The 20388-nt window shown below is 42.4% G+C and overlaps 1 protein-coding gene across 1 annotated transcript in view; it reads left to right on the forward strand.

Annotated features, from left to right (window-relative positions):
- Positions 1-4703: 4703 nt before the first annotated feature.
- CLCN4 (chloride voltage-gated channel 4) overlaps positions 4704-20388 on the forward strand; it is a 58975-nt gene continuing 43290 nt past the window's right edge. Inside the window, exon 1 of the mRNA XM_048860562.2 lies at positions 4704-4816. The gene's annotated coding sequence lies outside the window, so the exon portion shown is untranslated. The remainder of the gene's footprint in view (positions 4817-20388) is intronic.

Raw genomic sequence — 20388 nt, forward strand, 5'->3', positions numbered from 1 at the left:
TAGAGCTTTGTTATGTCTCACAATATAAAATGTTTTTGAAATAATTACATATAAGTCATTATAATACCTTTACAAAGCAATTTCGTGGGCTGTAGAGCATTATTTAGATGACATCACTATAATAAACTTTCATCTAATAGTTAAACCAATCAGTCCAGAAAGGTTACCCTGAAGGCTTGAAATGGATCCAGAGTGCCATGTATGGGAATAAAGTCCTGAAGCCTTAGCACTAATACCTCCCCTTGAAAACAAGCTCTCATCTGCATCAGAGGGTCACGGTTAAGATCTTTTCTGGGCTTATTTTCTACTTTTGTATTATGATGAGCAATTTCTCTGAAGAGAAAAGGCTGTTCAAAATTTCCTTGCTAAGGTTTAATTTGTGCTCTGCAGACAGCGTCATCATACTACTTACTACTACTTTTACTTCTTTAACAACTTATTGAGCATCACAGTTCCTAGATGGAAATCACTTCAAACAGAAGTAAGATTTACAGGATAAGTTAATTTTTGCGTTCCATTCCTAGCTTGACAGACCGATTACTAAGCCACACTAGGACATTTTCTTCAGAAGAATATGCATTCAATTTGAAAATGAATATACAATACACATGGAAGACAGTGGATCACTATGCTGCAGAAGCGTGGGGACCTGATTGTATCTGTGTAACCATGGGCAGCATAAGCACAGAGGGGATTTATAGCACTGGACGTACGCTGTTCTCAGTTCACTGTTTACAAGGCATTATGGGTATAATAGAGCTAGACTATTTTTAACCTGTTTACTGGAAATAGCCTTTGGAAGTTTTAGCCTTCACTCATTGCTGCCATTCAGATCAACAACAAAGTTAAAGGGGATATGTTGGAACTGCAACATGGTATGAGAACAAATTTTTATGTATCTCTTTTACTCAAACAGTGGTAAATATATTGCAAGATGATCGTTCAAGGTAAGTGTTAAATAACGATGACAAGGTTCTTCTAAGGCTTAGATGATTATGTATGTTGTTAACTATAGGTCCTGTTGAGGATAATAAAATTCCAAATTTTATCCCAGGGAAGAACACCATGTTCCTTACGAATCCAGTATACTTTTTAAGTGTAGAGGAGCCCCACAAGTAGAAGACTGGAGAGATTTTAAAAGGTTCCAGTTACGGGGAGAAGGTTTAAAATACTCAAGAACTTTTGGTCTAGGGAAAACAAAACTATCCCCTACCGCACCCCCAAAAGGAAAAACCATTATGTATACAGTACTACTGCTTTTTCACCATTCAATATGAGACTATAAATTGAGCAGATTATTTAAAGCTTTTACAGGATATTTTAGCTGCATGTGTTTGTAACCTACAGAAACATCTAGCTGGTAGAATTTTATTTTTTATGGTGAATTAGTTATTTTGCCCCTTAAATCCTTCAGCATATTAGTAATGAGCCCATCATACTAAAAATACACATCAAGGATGTGATAGGCAGAGAATAAAACTTTGGGATGAGTTCAGTGAGACTAATACAGAAGAAGGGAAGAATCAGACCATTAATGTAGAAGCTTCTCTATACACAGAGAGCCCTTTGGTGTATGCTCATTTGATTGGAGCCATCCACTCCCTTGCTTATGGCCAGGGTTATGGTACTAGGATTATTTTGTATGTAATAGGATGTTCCTCAGCTGTGGCCCATAAGGAGCTGATGGGTCACATGGTACCTGCTCTCCTTATTTTGAACTGCTAAACTCCATTAAACGAAACTCCAGCTACCTTAATCATGGGATTTTCAAGAGATGGGACAGCCTAGCTGCTTCCATTGAAATCAATTGGAGTTTTACTCCTGATTCCAGGTAGAGCAGAGTTAGGATAGCACTGAGCTCTTTTGAACGCCCTACCCTAAAAACTTTCCTACTGCTACTTTTCCATGGTCACAATTGTTGTAATTGGCACAGGGCTCTTTCATGATTATAAATGAGGATGGGGGAGAGGTGATCTGCCTGATCATGTGCAGGGAGGTGGATCATAAGCCAGTCTCTCTCTTAAGATGTGGTCCACGCAATGAAAATGTTTGAGAAAACCCAGACATAGGAGACTAAGTGCCAAGCTCTGCTCTTATGCAAAGTCCATGTAAATGGACTTTCGTCAGAGGATCTGCATGAGAAACCAGGGAGACAGGCACTTCCTTCAACCTGGAGCCCAGATTTGGAGCAGCTGTGTAGCCATTCTGAAGTCACTAATCCAGTTTGCTATTTACAGTAACTCCTGCTATGCAGTCCCTACCTAAGGATTTGGCCCAGTTGGGTATACATAGTTATGGACCTGCTGGCTATTTGTTTGGCCTGCCTCAGATGTTCTACATGAATGCAAAGAGAACTGCTGCAGAACTGTTTTGTCAACACAAAACACAATAGAAGTGGATTTTGAGGAAGGCTTTGACCATGAGGAGACTAGTGGACTTGAGGACCAGTTCAAAATGCATATTCCAAGTGAGTGAGAGACTTGTGGAGGATACAAAGAGAATATTGTAATAAAAGTGCAATACTTAAGACAACACCTTAAATGTTGCTGTGTTTACTCTCCTGTTTGGCATTGAAAAAGTCTTCACTGAAGATCATTAAGGCTATATTCAAATAAGGGAGGATGAATAATGTGAGCGTAATGCAATAATAAAACAAAAAATTTGGTAACATGCTCCTACACAATTATGTATATACAGTATATTTTGTAAAATTTCATTGGGAACTATGTACTGTGAAAGGTAAATCTAGAGGCGTACACAATTCTTACCAAAAAAAAGTTTATTTAGAACTAGAGAACTGTCAGTGTGCTCAGAATAGTACTGTAATTAGACTAAAACTCAGTCCAAACTTTTCCTTAGAGAATGGTTCTAAATGTGATCTGCTGGATGACCAATGATTTGGAAGTCGGAGCAATGAAGATTGTGGGTTTTGGGGTTTTTTTGTTTTGGGGTTTTTTTAAGCTATTTAATGTATTTTAAGTAAATTGTCAGTAAAAGATTCCATGGAAAATAATTAAACAGAAATTTGACAAACAAGAGGGTAAACATGTGGCACATAGTAAAAGAACAATTTCAAGTACAAGGGGCAGCATGGAAGAGAGAGGGGAGAAAGATGAGTAGGAGAAGAATACAAAAATGAGAGGTTAGGCATGGGCAAGCAAAATGGGGGAATAAGAGATCAGAACATAGCTGGAGGGAGGTATTGAACTTTGGAGGTAAGGATAGGAAGCTTGAACATGATGCGGAAGATAAAGGGAGTCAGTTAAAGGGTTCAACTCTTATACCAATAAAATAAAAACCAGCAGGATCTTATTAAAGGGGAACAAGGCAAAACAGAAAGAATCATAGTAAGCAGTTAGTTATAGCTATAACATTCCATTCAATTTCATATATATTCACACATTCATTCATACACACACACAGAGGTTCTGCAAGGTTGTTATCATAGTTACCAGCCTTAGAGTCGCTCATGCCGAGCCACTGGCCAGGTGGCCTGGACATGAGGAGGGAGCAGGGCCTTGTCAGGTGCACACTTGATGCTCCTGGAAGTTGGTTTGCAGAATCAACCCCAAAGTTCTCACTTTCTAGAGTCCATTTTTATAGGAATTTCTTCCTATGCCAGTCTATGGGAATTGCTTCATCATGCTGTTGCTGAATCAATCAGCAGATGGCACATTCCTGACGGCTCCATGCTGCCAGATGTTACCTTGTTCTTTGGTTCTCCCATTCTTGAGGCTGTTGGGTGGATTCCAGTCTGCCCTCCGGGGGTCCTCTGGTTATTTCCACTTGACGCCTTCTTCAGCCGATGGACACTGGATTCTTAGGCTGGCACCTCTCTGATCATTCAGTTATTATCCACACCAAGCATCCATCCACATACATCCTCTATCTCTATTTTAATCACAATTGTTAACAAAGCAAGATGAATACAACAAAAGGGCGGGGAGTCTCTGGGTGCTGTTTCTGTTGTTACAGAGTATTGCTTTGAGTCTCTCTGTGTGAGTAGTTGTTGTTACAAAGAATTGCTTTGAGAACAGACTCTGTCTTAGAATGTACTAACACAATTAGCAGCTTGCAAGTTTCACATAGAGAGGGAGAGAAACAGTACCAAAAACCAAGCGACCTCTTAATTAGTAATACCCTGGAATTTAAACTATGGGGAATCAAACTCATTTGTGATTTTAATACAGAACTTCTTTAATATGATCCAACATAATGAGAGTGTGAAATGGTGGGAGAAAAAGATGTTTTTTGCAGCTGCATTTTTTGATAGACTTGGTAAGGGGTAAGGTGAGAAGCATGTCAGAGGATAGCAAGAGATTATGAAATTTGTGGTTTGTGCCATTTTCAAACTACTGTGATTAGTAACTTTTCATCTTTATGAAATATGTAACGAGGCCTTGGGGCACTGCTGTGAAATAAACAGAAATATTGCTCATAACATATGGACACATGAGTTCATAGTTACTTAACTTTTCTTCATTAACAATGATTTATTACTGCTATGACAAAATCATAATCCTTTTTAGAAAAGCAACCTGGGTATGAAATAGCTAGTCATCCATTTTAATTAATAGAGCTTTGTAAATCACAACATATGTGTAGAAAAGGGTGATCGAGCTTTCACTGCCTCAACTGATTCTTGCAGGATTACAAACTGTCTCTCTCTCTCTCCCCCAGCTGATACCCTAGAGTGGGAGGATGCAGTCACATGACTAACTGCTTCCTCCCCATGACATCATTGCTTTTGCAGCCATACCAGTAAGGAAAGGATGCTATCAAAATCTGTGGGACTGGGCTAAATGTTGCTTTGCAGGTAAGAGACAATTCTCCAAAAGCTAATTTGCCAGTCTCTTTCTGTGTTGTCATCCTAGAGCTCAACCTCTATTAGGCAGATCTTACACTAGAAAATGGAGCAGAGCAGTTTCTGTGCAAGCAGAGGATTTGCAGGTACAGGGTCTGCTTCCTTGCACTTTACAGCTCTTCCGGCTGACATCTCTAGCAGCAATGCTGGCAGATGGAGCTTTAAAGCTGAAAAAGGCCCATTGTCCTGAAATGGGCCCTGTATCCTAATATGGGCCCTTCTTGTAAGTGCCAAATTATGTATTTACATTAGCAGCCATCAGCCTGGATCAATACAGAGAGGCATAGCAATATTGTCTTGGTTATGTTCCCTGTTTTCCCCCCACGCACAAAGCAAATTAGTATAGAGATGAAATGTCTCTAGTCTTTTAAAAGAAATGAAAATTGGACTAGCTGTTAGCAGATCTTAATGGAGAGGATTTTTATTTGTTTGCTGACAGTATTTTTAAGGACCTAGTATAGTAGTTTCTTGCATAATTAATTTGCATGATGTCAGATGGTTTTTGTTTGCAAGGATTTTGTCATCCGATAGAGCAAAACTTTAAATTCCACAATGTTTTTCCCTTCTGCTATAATTGCACACAATGAAAATACGTGAAGAAAAATCATTCAGGGTGAGGGGGAATGCTACTCTGTTATTTTCTAGTTGATTTTAAAAATGTATTTTGTTGGTAGCAAACTAAAAATAATGGCAAATGCTGGGAATTTTAGGAGACAAGACATCAAAATCGCTTACAAGCATGACTGTGAAAGAAGAGAATTTATTCTGCTTTCACTCGTTTGTAAGAACCTTGATGAATGATTGTCTGTCTTTGCCAGAGAATGGATGATGAATCAGCAGCAGCAGCAGGGAGATGGTCAAATTAATTATTAGTCAGATTATGCAGGAAGTTTTCTGATGCTTGAAATTCCCTTTCTTCATACATATTTTTCCCACTACTGAAAATGAAAGAAAAGACATGCCATGAAAAATGTGTTTGTGTGTGTGCATTTACATCTGTCCGTCCCGGTGAGCGAAATCTGATTGTGTCATGTTTTTAAATGTATGGTACATCCTAGTGAAGGAAGAACTAATATACCACTAGCACTAATGGTTAAAATACCAGAAAGCATTAAAAGCTATGTGGTCAGATGTGTCTTAAAGAGACTTCAGCTCTATAAGCCTTTTTTTAAAAAACATTTCAGACAAAATCAAATCTGGTAGAGAAAAAGCATCTCCAGAGATCTTTCATTTTTCCGCACGTAGGCACTAAAAGCAATGCAAACACATTTCCAATTGCCATATTAACGAGATTGCACTAAGGGCTGCATTCTGTTGCTTCCAATACTGGGTTTATCTGTCCAAACTCCTTGAAATCTCAGCAAGAGAGTTGTATGAATTCTCTCTCACACTTAAACTGTGCTAATATGTTCCTGTTTAATATAGACCATAGTGCTTGGCTCCCACTAGCGTGGAGTTTTGCCTGTGTGAAAAATGCACAAGGACTTCATCCCTGATCTTTTAAAGGTGAACTTTAATTTATTTTTCCAGTGGTAACACTGGAATTCATTAACAAAATCTGGTGGAAACAAAAGCTGTCAAGGCTGATCTGAGTCAGGCATTTTCCATCCAGCAAAATGACAAGATACCAGGCTAAGTACATTTTATTCCAATGACCCATGCAGATGTTTTGTGTGCATAACAGAAGCAGAATATTGCCATTAAATTCCACTTTCCATTCACTTAGATTCTCCTTGTGCTGTATTGTTTGGCTATTGTGAAGGGCACCCCCGAGTGTAGTGTTGTTCAGAGAAATGAATCATGCCATAGGTTCAGATACCAATTAATTTTTATGTTAAAAATTTTGAGAAAAAAGATTTTCAAATTTGGTGTTTCTGGAGAGGGGCGCTGGAACAATTTTTATAGTGGGGGTGCTGAAAGCCATTGAACCAAACTGTAAACCCTGTATATGATGGAAACCACTTCAAGTCAGGGAATGCGGCAGCACCCCCAACCCTCCTAGTTCCAGCACCTATGTTTCTGGACTGCAGACCGGGAAATTCACCCACAGTATTCTTGTCAGCAAGTTAAAGAAGTATGGGCTGGATGAATGCACTATAAATTGTGGGAAGAAAGTTGGCTAGATTGTCGGGCTCAACGGGTAGTGATCAATGGCTCCATGTCTAGTTGGCAGCCGGTGTCAAGTGGAGTGCCCCAAGGGTCGGTCCTGGGGCCGGTTTTGTTCAATATCTTCATAAATGATCTGGAGGATGGTGTGGATTGCACTCTCAGCAAATTTGCGGATGATACTAAACTGGGAGGAGTGGTAGATACGCTGGAGGGCAGGGATAGGATACAGAGGGACCTAGACAAATTGGAGGATTGGGCCAAAAGAAATCTGATGAGGTTCAATAAGGATAAGTGCAGGGTCCTGCACTTAGGACGGAAGAACCCAATGCACCGCTACAGACTAGGGACCGAATGGCTAGGCAGCAGTTCTGCGGAAAAGGACCTAGGGGTGACAGTGGACGAGAAGCTGGATATGAGTCAGCAGTGTGCCCTTGTTGCTAAGAAGGCCAATGGCATTTTGGGATGTATAAGTAGGGGCATAGCGAGCACATCGAGGGACGTGATCGTCCCCCTCTATTCGACCTTGGTGAGGCCTCATCTGGAGTACTGTGTCCAGTTTTGGGCCCCACACTACAAGAAGGATGTGGATAAATTGGAGAGAGTCCAGCGAAGGGCAACAAAAATGATTAGGGGTCTGGAACACATGACTTATGAGGAGAGGCTGAGGGAACTGGGATTGTTTAGTCTGCAGAAGAGAAGAATGAGGGGGGATTTGATAGCTGCTTTCAACTACCTGAGAGGTGGTTCCAGAGAGGATGGTTCTAGACTATTCTCAGTGGTAGAAGAGGACAGGACAAGGAGTAATGGTCTCAAGTTGCAGTGGGGGAGGTTTAGGTTGGATATTAGGAAAAACTTTTTCACTAGGAGGGTGGTGAAACACTGGAACGCGTTACCTAGGGAGGTGGTAGAATCTCCGTCCTTGGAAGTTTTTAAGGTCAGGCTTGACAAAGCCCTGGCTGGGATGATTTAATTGGGGATTGGTCCTGCTTTGAGCAGGGGGTTGGACTAGATGACCTCCTGAGGTCCCTTCCAACCCTGATATTCTATGATTCTATGAAATGACTTGCGGCGAATGCAAAACTTCCAGATCTTGGCAAAAAATCCATAGAATGATGCTCAGCTCTTATATAGCAGTTCTCACCTCTTAACCTCAAAGTGATCCACAAAGGAAAGTGTCCTCTGCTTGCAGATAAGGAACAGGTGCAAGAAGAGAAACCTGGAGTGTAAGCTCCCAGAGGCTGTGTGTGGCCAATGACTCGTATGTTTACAGCCCTGATCTGGTGCTCAGTGTTGTCATCCCTAAGCATTCAAAAATCATGAGTCTGAACCCAAAAAGGAGGTGAAGTGACTTGCCTGAGGTCATACAGCAGGTCAGTGAGAGATGCAGCAATAGAAGCCAGGCCCCTGACTCCCACTCTGGTGCCATGCCGCTGGCCCATGTTGTCTCCTCATGACTGAGTAGAAAGGATTTGCTGCACACTCTGTTCATTCCCTGTCTCTGTTTCTGTTCGAATCAGAAGAGCTGAAAGAACAGAACAGTCTAGCAGTGGCCTACCTAGTGCAGGGCTGTCAAACCTGAGGGCTGAAGAGCCCTGTCACTCAGAGCTCCTGGGCCGGGGGTAAAAAGTTCTCTAGCGGGAGGCTACCTGTGCCATCGGCCTGCAGTGACGGTAAATGTTGCATTTAAAGGAAGGCATTTTTAGAAAGCGAATGCATTTATGAAACCTCCTTTCCTCTGTCCATTGATAAGGTAACCTCTCGCCCGAACCTAATAGTGAATTTTTTCTCTTTCCCCAACACTTGGGGAATTTCCCCTACTCCTCCCTTGGCCGCTTCCCTACCACTGTCCTCCTCCCCTCACTTTGGGCATATTCCAAATGCGGGAGGGAGAAGCAGCAGCAGCAAGCATTTAAGGAGAGACCAGGCAGAGCCTGTGGGAGTGGGCCTGAGGGGGAGGCTGGAAAACAACCTCTTCTTGGGACCCCTGGCTTGGGAGCACTGTGGCAGTAGTGGCAGCTGCTCAAAGAGCCACTGCTGAACAGCAGGGGGCGGCAGCTCAGCTGCCTATGCCCAATCAGGCATGACCTTCCTCCTCGGTTCCGCCCACTCCAGCCCCACTCTCTCCAGCCACGTGAGCTGCAAAGCAAGCAGCTGCAAGCTGGGGACCCTAGAAGTGCGCAGGGCGAGCTGCCAACTGGAGAGAAGGTCCTTGGGGCCAGATGTAGCCAGGGGCCCAGATGTTTTACAGTCCTGACCTACCGTTGCTATCCCCAAGCGTGCAACAATCATGAATTTGTTTGAAAATCACAAGCTTTTAAAATAATAAATATTGTGGGGGTGCCTCTGGGTTTTCAAGCCTTCAGGGGCCACATACTGAAGCATTTCTCCACAGCCATGGTGCGGGGGAGGGGGTTGTGGTGGTGGTAAAAATTTACTTTTTAAAAAGTCACAGCGGTGCAATTGTTTTAGCATTAATATGAAGACGAGTATGTTGCCCAGAGACATGTCTCTTGACCAGTGTAGTCCCCCTCCTATTCACTGGCTCACTAGGAGGTTGTTCAAGATAGAGTAAAAGGCCTTGTGCCCTTTTTTACACAACTTTGGGAAACTGGGCCTGAGGCTCCCCCGTGTGCGCTGCGTTGTGTGTCAGTGTGTGTTTTCCTCAGACCAGGCCCACTCAGACAAACCACCAGGAACAAGGCTTTATTCTGTAAAGAAACACAGAACAGCATTCAAGTCCAGCAGCCTCCTCTCTGCTCATCTGCCTTGTGCTCCCAGTTTCAGTCTGTCCTGAAACTTCCTGCTGGGAGGGCAGAGGGGACTTCCTGCCAGGAACCAGGAAGCTGTCCAACATGCCAACGTTTGTAGTCCACAACTTGTATTTCCCCCGGCTGCTGCTGCTGAAGCACGCTGGACCTTGGGCTACACCAGAACACGTCTCTGCTAAATTTGAAATACTTCCTTTGTGACTGTATCCATTAGTCCCCTCTCTTTGATAAAAATATTTGCTGCCTAAGTTCAGTTGTACTCTTTATTTTGAAGGGCTTTAGTATGATGATAATTCTTAAAATCCTTGTTTGCTTTCAAATGAGCCTGGCTATTGTGTAGGGCACCCACAAGTGTAGTGCTGTTCAGTGAAATGAATCATGCCATAGGTTCAGATACCAATTTTTTTTTGTTTGTTTAAAATAAAAAAGGATGATTTTCAAATTTGATATTTCTGGACAGGGGCTCTGGAACAATTTTTTTAGGGGGGGTGTTGAGATCCACTGAACCAAACTGTAAACCCTGTGAATAATGGAAACCACTTCAAGTCAGGGGATGCGGCAGCACCCCCAGCCCTCCTAGTTCCAGTACCTATGTTTCTGGACTGCAGGAGTCCTGGGGTCATTCTACCTCTCATCAGTAGTAATATCCTTGGGCTTCAGCACACTAGTCTGTTGATGGATGACACCAAAATCTGTTTCCATAAAGAGGGTCAACCGGAACTCTTTCCTCTTCAAGCCCCATTTTGATTACTGTATACTGCATGGATTCCAGGCAATTGTCTTGCAGGTGACTCGTGAGAATGTGGACTGCAACCCACTGCTCATTTGGATAAAAGCTTCATGGAAGCAGTGAGCTCCGTCCAAAGAGAGAAGCAGTGGCCTGAGTAGGGCAGAGGTCATCATACATAGCTCAAAAACAATGCTTAGAACTGATTCAATAATGACATTGAATGTACTCTTTGGCTACAGACTGGTGGGTGTTGACACGGGAAATCTATCATAAGAATAAAGAAATACTCATGTGCAATAGACAGAGTACACTCAGAAAGATCCTATAGGGAAGGGAGGAATCAATTTAATTAAAGGTTCCTTGCTAACAATGTTGGAAACAGAGTTTCTCTGCTCATGGTACAGAGATTTGCAGTGGGAGTTTCTCCACTGTGCTCAGCCCATGTGTCTGAATCCTGATGTTGAGGATTCCATGCAAACTGAGCTAGTTTTGCAGAGAGAGCCAACTGGAGTATTAAATTAAAAGCAATATAAATCAATGAGCTCAAAAGCAGACCTTTTGAAACTGATGGTTTCTTCCAAACAGTAATGAATAAAGATCAATTTTAATGAAGAAAGCAAGACTAGAAAATAATATAAGTGAATCGTGTAAGAGTTAATGGTGTGTCAGAAATCCTAGCTTCTGAAAGCTGACTTTTGAGTGTTCATTTCTCGACCACAACATTGCATCATCTCCAGATTTTGTTTAATTAAATTTCCCTGTTTCCTTTAAAAGACAAAAGGGAGGAAGTTAATGCTAAACTACAGAGCTCTCTTCCCTGAATTGAACAAAAGTTAACTGAGAGATCTTCTTTATTAAGAAGCTTGAATAACACAACCTGAAAAACCCAAATAGAATAATTCTAAAATCTGGGTATGAAATTGCTGACTTTGCACATTAAGTTGAGATCTACAGAACCAGTTTTCTTCAGACTTGGGCTGATATTTAAGTCTCACTGGGAACAAAACAACAAACTGAGTTTGGCATTTTTAGCTTGAGCTGATTTTGAGTTATGTGAGTGCAAAAATTCCACGTGGAACATATGGGGAAAGTGGTTTGTTTTTTTGTTTTTTTTTTTCTTCTGACATAATTCAACAGCTGAACCAATTTTGCTCAAACTTTCCAAGAAAACTCAAGCTGTGACCAAACACAGCATATTTCAGACCAAAAGGAATTTGTTTGAAGAAAGACGACCTACAGTTAAACTGAAAGGGGGGGAGGTGCAGGGAGAAAGCTTAGGATAAAAGCTAGAAGTCAACCTTAAATATAGTGGGTGCTACCATCGCAGGTGAGGCTGTGTTTTAGCATTAGCAGGGCGAGCCTTATGATTTAAAGGGCGCCTAGCAAGAGGAGTACTATATAGCTAGAAGACAGGAAATCGGGCCATAAATTCTTGCTGCTTCCATTCCCATTGGCAAAGGGGAGTGAAGGCCTGGCAGTGAGAGACCGCCTCCGCATCCATTCATGCTGCCAAAGATGCAGATTGTTTTGGCAGGTGAGTTTCAGAGTGTCCATGGATTCCGAGGTGCCAGGTGGATACTTGCTTCGCTCGTTCTTAAGACCAGCTCTATTACCCTCACTATGCTTTTGTCCGTATGTGGAATACCTGAGTGCTAATGGCTGGAGATCATGATTTAATTTGGAGCAGTTCTTTCCCTTTGTGCCTTAAGTTCCCAGTGATTATCCCATGTGTTTTTCCTTTCTTCCAGAATCTCTCCCATGTGATGCTATGCCCTATGTTTTTTCATTACTGCTTCAGCTTCACATTTTTTTCCATGGAGATTATTCTGGCTAAAACTATACATCAAGGATATACTGCATTTAGCTGACCCACAGCATCATAGCAGGAGACTCCTTTACATGTGGTAACCGGCCCATATACAAACGTAACACCATATTTTAAAGTAATGTTTCAAACTGCTTCATCCCTCTGTAGAGATGCTGCTGTTTTAAGTGACTGCTGTAGAATATAGCAGTATGTTTTCTCCTTAGGAAAGAGGTCTATCTGATAGTCCCAGACACATAATAATAAAAATACTGTTAGTTTTAATCTCCTATTTTTAACCTGGGTTGTTCCACTCTAACTGGACTCTACTTTCTTATGCTATATCATGCTTCCAAACAGGCTTGTACTGTTTTCTTGGGGGGGCGCACTTTTCTAATTAAATGACCTTTTAAATTTTTTAAGTTTATACAGAAGGTCAATAGATCAATCAATATGCTCATTTATGACTTTGAAAAGCAACAGCTTTAAATTGCCTGTGAGTATTTTTAAACATGATTAAAATGCAGTTTAACATGCCAATGGTTCAATCATGCCTTTGCTAAACATATCCTGTAAATCATCACTCACTACCTTTTCTTTAATATTTAGAAGAATGTTCCATAACCTTTTAATTACCTTCAGGTGCACTGACAATGATGCAGCATCATGTAGCTGTTATAATGTCATTTTCCTGTCTGTATATTTGTTGTTGATATGGAAAGATTTTTTTAAAAGGGGAAAGAGATATTTCTTGTGTCAGGGTTGTGGGCCAATTCATCATCATGATACCTTGAAGGTTAGAGTAAAGTAAGTATCTTTACCTGCAAGTATGAAAGGTGTTCATAAAATATTAGAAATTAAATATAGAAATGACTTTTTCTTTGTCAAGTATATGTCAGTGTGTACTCCAACGTAGGTGCATATGCGCCACATGCATGCAAGGTCTGTTTTTTTGACTAGCTGTGTCTGTCAGGGCTGCACATACACCCTCTGCCTCCTTGTGCACCAGTGTGAGGTTATAAAGGACAGAGTCACCACAATCCCTCCGCCTTCCCCCATGGCAACAAGACAGAACTTGGAAAGTGTTCAACCTGCTACTACTCTTAGAGTCTTTAAAATATTTTTTTCACCAATTTTGTGAAGAAATCTTCCTTCACTCTTCATTAGGGCATTATCAGCAACTCCGCTGTACAGGGGTCCAGCCACTTCGAGCCAGCCACCATGCCCCATGGTGGACTCCAAACCCTGCCTGTCCTATTGTCAACTGATCCCTGTCAAAGATGGGCACAGTGGCTTTTCTGCCCAGTCAGATATGCTTTGTGTGTAAGTTCTTTTGTTCCAGGACCCACAAATCTGGGGAGGCTTGGCTCAAGCTACGCCTGCAGGTGCAGTCCATTTGGATTTCTTCAGACCCAGAGGTGACCATCGCTTCCCGATCAAGGCGAGATAAATCAGCATCAGCCAGTGCTCCTTTGAGTACACATTATTCTCTAGGATTGGACACTGGAAACAAGGCAAAGAGAGCACTGGCAGAACCAGTGCTGGTGACGTGAACACCAGTCACCTCAACATCAATGAAATCTTCAGCACTGGAAACCTCAGTATGGACGAACCTGGCACCGACATCCCAGAGAGTAAAGCCAGCATCTGTGCTCAGACGTAAAGTTGACGTTCTTTTACAGAGCTGGGCAGAGCCCAGTATAGCATCAAATGTGAAGGAAAGTCCCCGAAGGAGGACCCACAAGATCACTTCTCAAAGAACAGAGCCTCTGAGTTCTTGATCAGAGCAGGAATGCCACAGAGAACAAAAGACCAGGCACCGACCTCAGTACCAGTATCTGTGATGGAACCCAGCAAGACTCTGAGATACACCTGGAGAACACTGGATCATGTCCAGAAATGTTTCCTATGCCAAAGAGACGAATGGTGCTGGAGATGGCCTTTGATATTTTATCGCCCTATGGCACCACTGTTTTGTAGAGAAGATATACCCTTCCTCACTGTCACCAGTGTACTCGCTCTCACTGGTGTCAAGCACAAACCTATCTTCTCTGCCCTCAAAGAAAGCACCAGGGAGCAGTTACTTACAGCTGCACCCTAAATGGGATGTGAGTGGCATTGGGTTGGCCAGCCACAACCAAGCCAGTGCCCATATGGCATGCCATCTTGGCCACATCTCATGAATCCAGGAGCAGATCCCCCCTCTCACATTTCCAGAAAGAGGAGGAGATCCCATTCCCCTGTGGCATCATTAACCAGGCTGTTCGTGCCAAAATCAGATGTAGACCTCCAGGAGCAAGAAGCAACAGAAGAATTGCATCAACCTTGTCTCCACCCAAGGAGTGGTCCTCACTGCCAGATGAGGCAATGACACCATCCCTGACACTGGGATGGACAACTCGAAAGCTTTTCATGACTTCCTGTCCCATATTGTGGAGACCCTGGATATTGAGACTACATTTATATGAGAGAAGCCTCACCAACTCTTTGACATTTTGAGTGCTACATGACATCGGCCAGAATTGCCCTCCCTATTAACAGTGTATCCTGGAACTGGGCAAAGGACCATGTAAAACCCTACTCTTCCTCCCACTTGTAAAGGAACAGAAAAGAGAGATCAGGCACCCCCAAAGGGGCACTTTACAACTATCCAAAACCCAAGTTCCCTGACTATTTCGGCAGCTGAGGAAAAATCAGTACCCACACAAGAGACATGTACAGACAGAAATCCCAAAACATTTGACCTTTTTGGATATAAGGCACATTTTGTCGTACTCACTGTAGCTTTGGGTAGGTGAACTACCAGGTTCTGTTTAACAAATAGAATTTCCTCACTTGGAGAGGATAACTCGCTTCCTATTTTATATCCTACAAGGGAACAGGGGTAAGTTAAAGGAGATCATGAAGGAGGGTTAGTTGGTCATGAGACCATCTCTACGGGCAGCCATTGATGCATCTGATGTGTTCTCAAGGTTGATGGCTACAGCTGTCACTATGAAACTGGTCTCATGGCACCAGGTATCTGGCATGTGAAATACAGGATATTACAAAGGACCGCCCTTCAGGAGATGGAGCTCTTCAGACAGAAAGCAAACAGCACTCTACTCCCTCAAGGACTCAAGAGCCACACTACAGTCCTCAGGGATTTACCCATTGGCCCTCTATAGGAAACCATAGAATTACCAGAGGACACTTTCCTACTCCTGAAGCCGACAGTCACAGTACCCACAAAGAAAGAAGCCCAGGTACTCTAGGGAGTGCCAGTTTTCTGCCTCTTCATCTAACCCAGCTCCCTCTGAGGCAGCAGATTTGACTGGAGCACTCAAGTCATACTGGAGTCAATCTGGAACCTGCACCCCCATTTGGGAATCACCTTGTTCCTTTCCACCAGGCCTGACTGGCCATTACAGCTAAGTGGTTCATGGCTTTTGATTTGGAGAATGCATATTTCCATAAAGCTATCCACCTGACCCACAGGAAGCACCTAAAGCTCATTGTGGGACCAAATCGTTCCCAGTACCAGGTACAGCCATCCAGACTCTCCATGACACGGAAAGTCTTCATGAAGAAGTAGCAGCACAACTCAGGAAGAAAGACATTCCCATCTATCCTTACCTGGACAATTGGCTGATCAAGGGCAGATCCCTGCAGGAGATGGCAACAAGCCTAGAATATACCCTAATCCTGTTCTCTCAGAGCTCCTGGTGAACTATGAAAAATGGTCTCTAATGCTATCACAGACGATAGTTCATAGGAGCTGTGTTTGACTCCATGGTGGCAGGAGCGTACCACCCCAAAGACTGGTTCCTGTTGATGCAGTCACTATTACTTGGACTAGAATCAAACCTGATTACGATGGCATGGACATGTCTGGGGCTGGTAGGTCATATGTTGGCGTGCTCATACATGACTCCACTTGCCAGACTTCACCTGAGACTGCCCCAAATCTATGCCTCTGTGAAACACCAAATGAGCAAGAAGATTTTGGTTACACCTTACATCATTGCAGAACTGAAATGGTGGAAGGAACCCAAAAATGTGTGTGGAAGGTGTGCCATTCCCTGCTTTTTTTTCTATTCAATGTCTTTAATCACAGACGCATCTGAGCCCAGCAAGGGACCTGAAGACGTCTGGTCCATACCAGTGTCCTGGAATTCAGAGCCATCAGGCTAGTATACCTGTTCTTCAAAACTCCATAGTGCAGATCCTGACAGACAACACATCTGCAATGCACTATGTAAACAAGCATGGAAATGTACATTCATCTCCCCTCTCTCTGGAAGCCATCAAGCTCTGGATATGGTGTCACCACACAGGATAGCAGAGATGCTCTTTCCCTCCCAGGAGTTAGCAACAACCTGGCAGACCTCCTGACCTGACAACTGGTAACTGCTTACAAGTGGTCCCTACAGAGATCCATCGTAGAACCAATATCCCATGGACAGACTGTTTATCACTGAGGTTAATGCCAAGTGGCAGAATTATTGCTCTAAAGGAGGCATGAGCCCAGGCTTATTGCCCAACACCTTCGTTCTGCAGTGGAGCCCACACCTCTTTTATGCCTTGTCACTGTGATTCCCGATCCCCCGGGTGATTTCCAACATCAAAAGAAATTTTTTGTGTAGCTCCATCCTAGGTAAGACAGTTTTGGCTGACAGACCTGATGCAGATGTCTGTTCAGCAGCTGATCTAGTTCTCACACTGCACAGGCTTGATCTCACAGCACTATGGTCACATACTCCATAGAGAGCCCAAGTCTCTGCACCTGACATTCTGGGTGTTGGCTCATTAACTACCATGGATAGGAACTGCTATAGGCAAGTCCTAGAGATTCTGCTATAGAGCAGGAAGACATCCACCAGAGGGATTTATATATCAAAATGGATGAGGTTCTAAATTTGGCTGGCCCAGCAGAGCCACATATGCTTTGATACCATGGATCTTGCTGCATCTGTAGCACTCTGGCAAATCATTCTGCTCCATCAAGTTCGCAATGATCTTAGGATGCCATCCACCAGTACAGTCATGCTCCATCTTCACTCACTGGCAGTATCAAAGTTCCTCAAGAGTCTGTTATGTACATACCCACTGGTTAGAGAACCATGCTCCTGGGACCTCAGCATCATCCTCTTGAGACTCATAGGCCTCCATTCAAATTCCTTTCAGAATGCTCCTTACTTCATCTCAGGCTGAACACTGTCTTTCTATTGGATATCACTTCAGCAAGGAGACTGAATGAGCTTTAAGCACTTAAGTGCTGACCCTCCCAACATGACCTTTCATGGAATGAAGTAGTGCTGAAACTTCACCCCAAGTTCATCCCCAGTGTGGTCTCAGAATTCTACCGAAATCAATCCATTATCCTATCTGTTTTTTTTCCTGGAGCCCTACGCTACACTGGGAGAAAAGAAGTTACATACACTGGATGTTTCCAGAATCTTATGTCAACAGACCCAAATAATTGAGGCTGTCTCCTCAATTATTTCTGGCTGTAGTGGCCATTCCAAGGGCCGAGCCATCTCACTTCAAAGAATATCTACTTCGATAATACAATGTACCATACCGTGGAGAAATCCCAGGGCAAACTCTGCATGATAGCCAACTAGTACAGTGCCACATTTGGCACAGGGCAAAAATAGGGTTCTGGATGCTTTAGAAAAGAAGATCCATACAAATATAAACAGCAGGAGTTTACAATGCCACCTCAGTCTTCACCAGCCAGGTCCCTTCTCCCCTCAGTCTCATTTCTTTCTTTTGTTAAAGCACAAAATTAACTGAAGATAATAATGACTCAAAATCTGCAAGGGGCACAAATTCCATACAGCAAAACCAGATTATTATCTTTAAGACAAATAAGATAACAATTGAAGCAATAAAGCATAAAGGTGACTTTTCTGTAGTTGATAGCAATATTGTAGGTAGAGAAGTAATTGAGTTACTGTGATATGTTGAAAGTAACTTGAAACTTGTTGGAATTTCATTAATAAAACCACTGTCTGCTTCTCTCTGATTTGGCCAATTAAAACAGAAAACAGGATGAAGAGAATGTACCATGGAACTAACATGTCTAGTTGCAATAAGCTACAGCCAAGCATTTTCCTTTGATGGCTTTTCAACTACTTGTTTCCAGTCAATATGCTTTTCAGTTTGCTTTGGGCTGCAAGACACTAGTCTGTCCTTGCTAGAGCAAATATACTTTGCATCAAATCAGTCACCATCCTACCTAGAACACCATTTCACTGATACGTCCCTTCTAGCTGTGTGTGGTTTCTACATTAGCACATATTGTAACAATGCTACAAAGCTGAGAGTTTGTCAGTATTTTCCACTCTAAACATAATTTTATCACCCATCTGTAAAACTTTGCTCCAGCCAAATGGCAATTTAGTATACAATTGGCTTTTTCTGGAGTACAGAAAGATGAATTCACACACTTAAGAGTGCAGAAAAGCATTTTAAAACTCAAAAATTCCATGTGGTTTTATAAAACAAAATTTTAACAAATGATGAGTAAAATACACACAGAATTTGATGTGCTCATTTGCATATCAACACCCAGAATGCACTTTTTAACAATGCTGTGCAGGTGTCTTGAATTCTGTCAGCTTGTTTGCAGGCACTGACCTCTTCTTTGTCAGCTTTACATAATGGGGCCTTCTGACTTTTTAATTTTTTTTTAATTATTAAAAATAGTCTGGTTTATCAGAACATCCCCAGGGAAATGCTGCCAGTCAAATTCACAGTAGGCACTTATTGAGGTCAGAAGTTCATCGGAGCATGCAGATTTCCTTCATGGATTGTTTTTAGAGCTGAATGAAACAAATGATCTACATGAAATTCTGTAAGGTGACTTCACAAGTTGTTGAAAGACTGTACTGAAAGAGTAGTTATCAATGGTTCACTGTCAAACTGGGAGGATGTATCTAGTTGGGTCCCACGGGTTCAGTTCTGGGTCTGGTGCAATTAATATTTTCATTAATGACTTGGATAATGGAGTGAAGAAAATTTGCAAATGACACCAAGCTGTGAGGGTTTGCAAACACTTTAGAGGACAGGATTAGCGTTCAAAATGACCTTTACAAAAAGGAGAATTGGTCTGAAATCAGCAAAATGAAATTCAAGAAAAATAAGTGCAAAGTACTTAGGAAGAAAAAACCAAATGCACAACTACAAAATGGAGAGAAAGTGGTGCGGTGGTACTGCTGAAAAGGAGCTGTTAGAGTGGGTCACAAATTGAATCCGAGTCAACAATGTGATACAGTTGTGAAACAGGCTAATATAATTCTGGGGTGTGTTAACAGGAGTGTCATACATAAGAGACAGGAGATAATTTTCCCGCTCAATTTGGCACTGGTGAGGCCTCCGCTGGAGTGTTATGTTCAATTCTGGGTGCCATGCTTTAGGAAAGGTGTGATGATGAGAATGGGGTGACCACCACTCTTCTCTAAACATCTAAGAGCATTTTGTTGGAGTCTGATGGTCTCGCTCTGATGGAAGTGGAGCTAAGGGGGAGGGATAGCTCAGTGGTTTGAGCATTGGCCTGCTAAACCCAGGGTTGTGAGTTCAATCCTTGAGGGGTCCATTTAGGGATCTGGGGCAAAAATGGGGGATTGGTCCTGGACTAGATGACCTCCAGAGATCCCTCCCAACCCTGATATTCTGTGATTCTATGCTGTAATAATTTATTACTACAGTATGTTGACGTGATTATTGAGATGTTCAGTGTATAAATGTATTGGTTTAGTTTAATAAGAGCTGTAAGGAAAAACAAGCAGGGAGGGAAAAGAATAAGATAAGCCACCCCTAAGCAAACACTGAAGGGTTGTTAAGAGATAATGCCAGGATAAGAAAAGGCCTGAAGATCAGAAGGAGTATATCAATTTAAAAAGGAACACACACTCAAAAGGAGCAGTTGTTTGGAGGTACTATATGGACCCAGCTAGGGTATCTGAAGAAACTAGGCCTACCTCAGTCACCATCACAGGATGGTAGGGCTTTAGGTAAGATACGTGCATGTAGACTATTGTTTTAAAATCCTTTTTGTCTATGCTTTGTTCCTACTGTCAAAATAAACAATACTTTGGTTTAAGGAGGTGGTTGAGTCACTGTGTAC

Source organism: Caretta caretta, chromosome 1 (assembly GCF_965140235.1).
Source record: "Caretta caretta isolate rCarCar2 chromosome 1, rCarCar1.hap1, whole genome shotgun sequence".
Classification (NCBI taxonomy): domain Eukaryota; kingdom Metazoa; phylum Chordata; order Testudines; family Cheloniidae; genus Caretta; species Caretta caretta.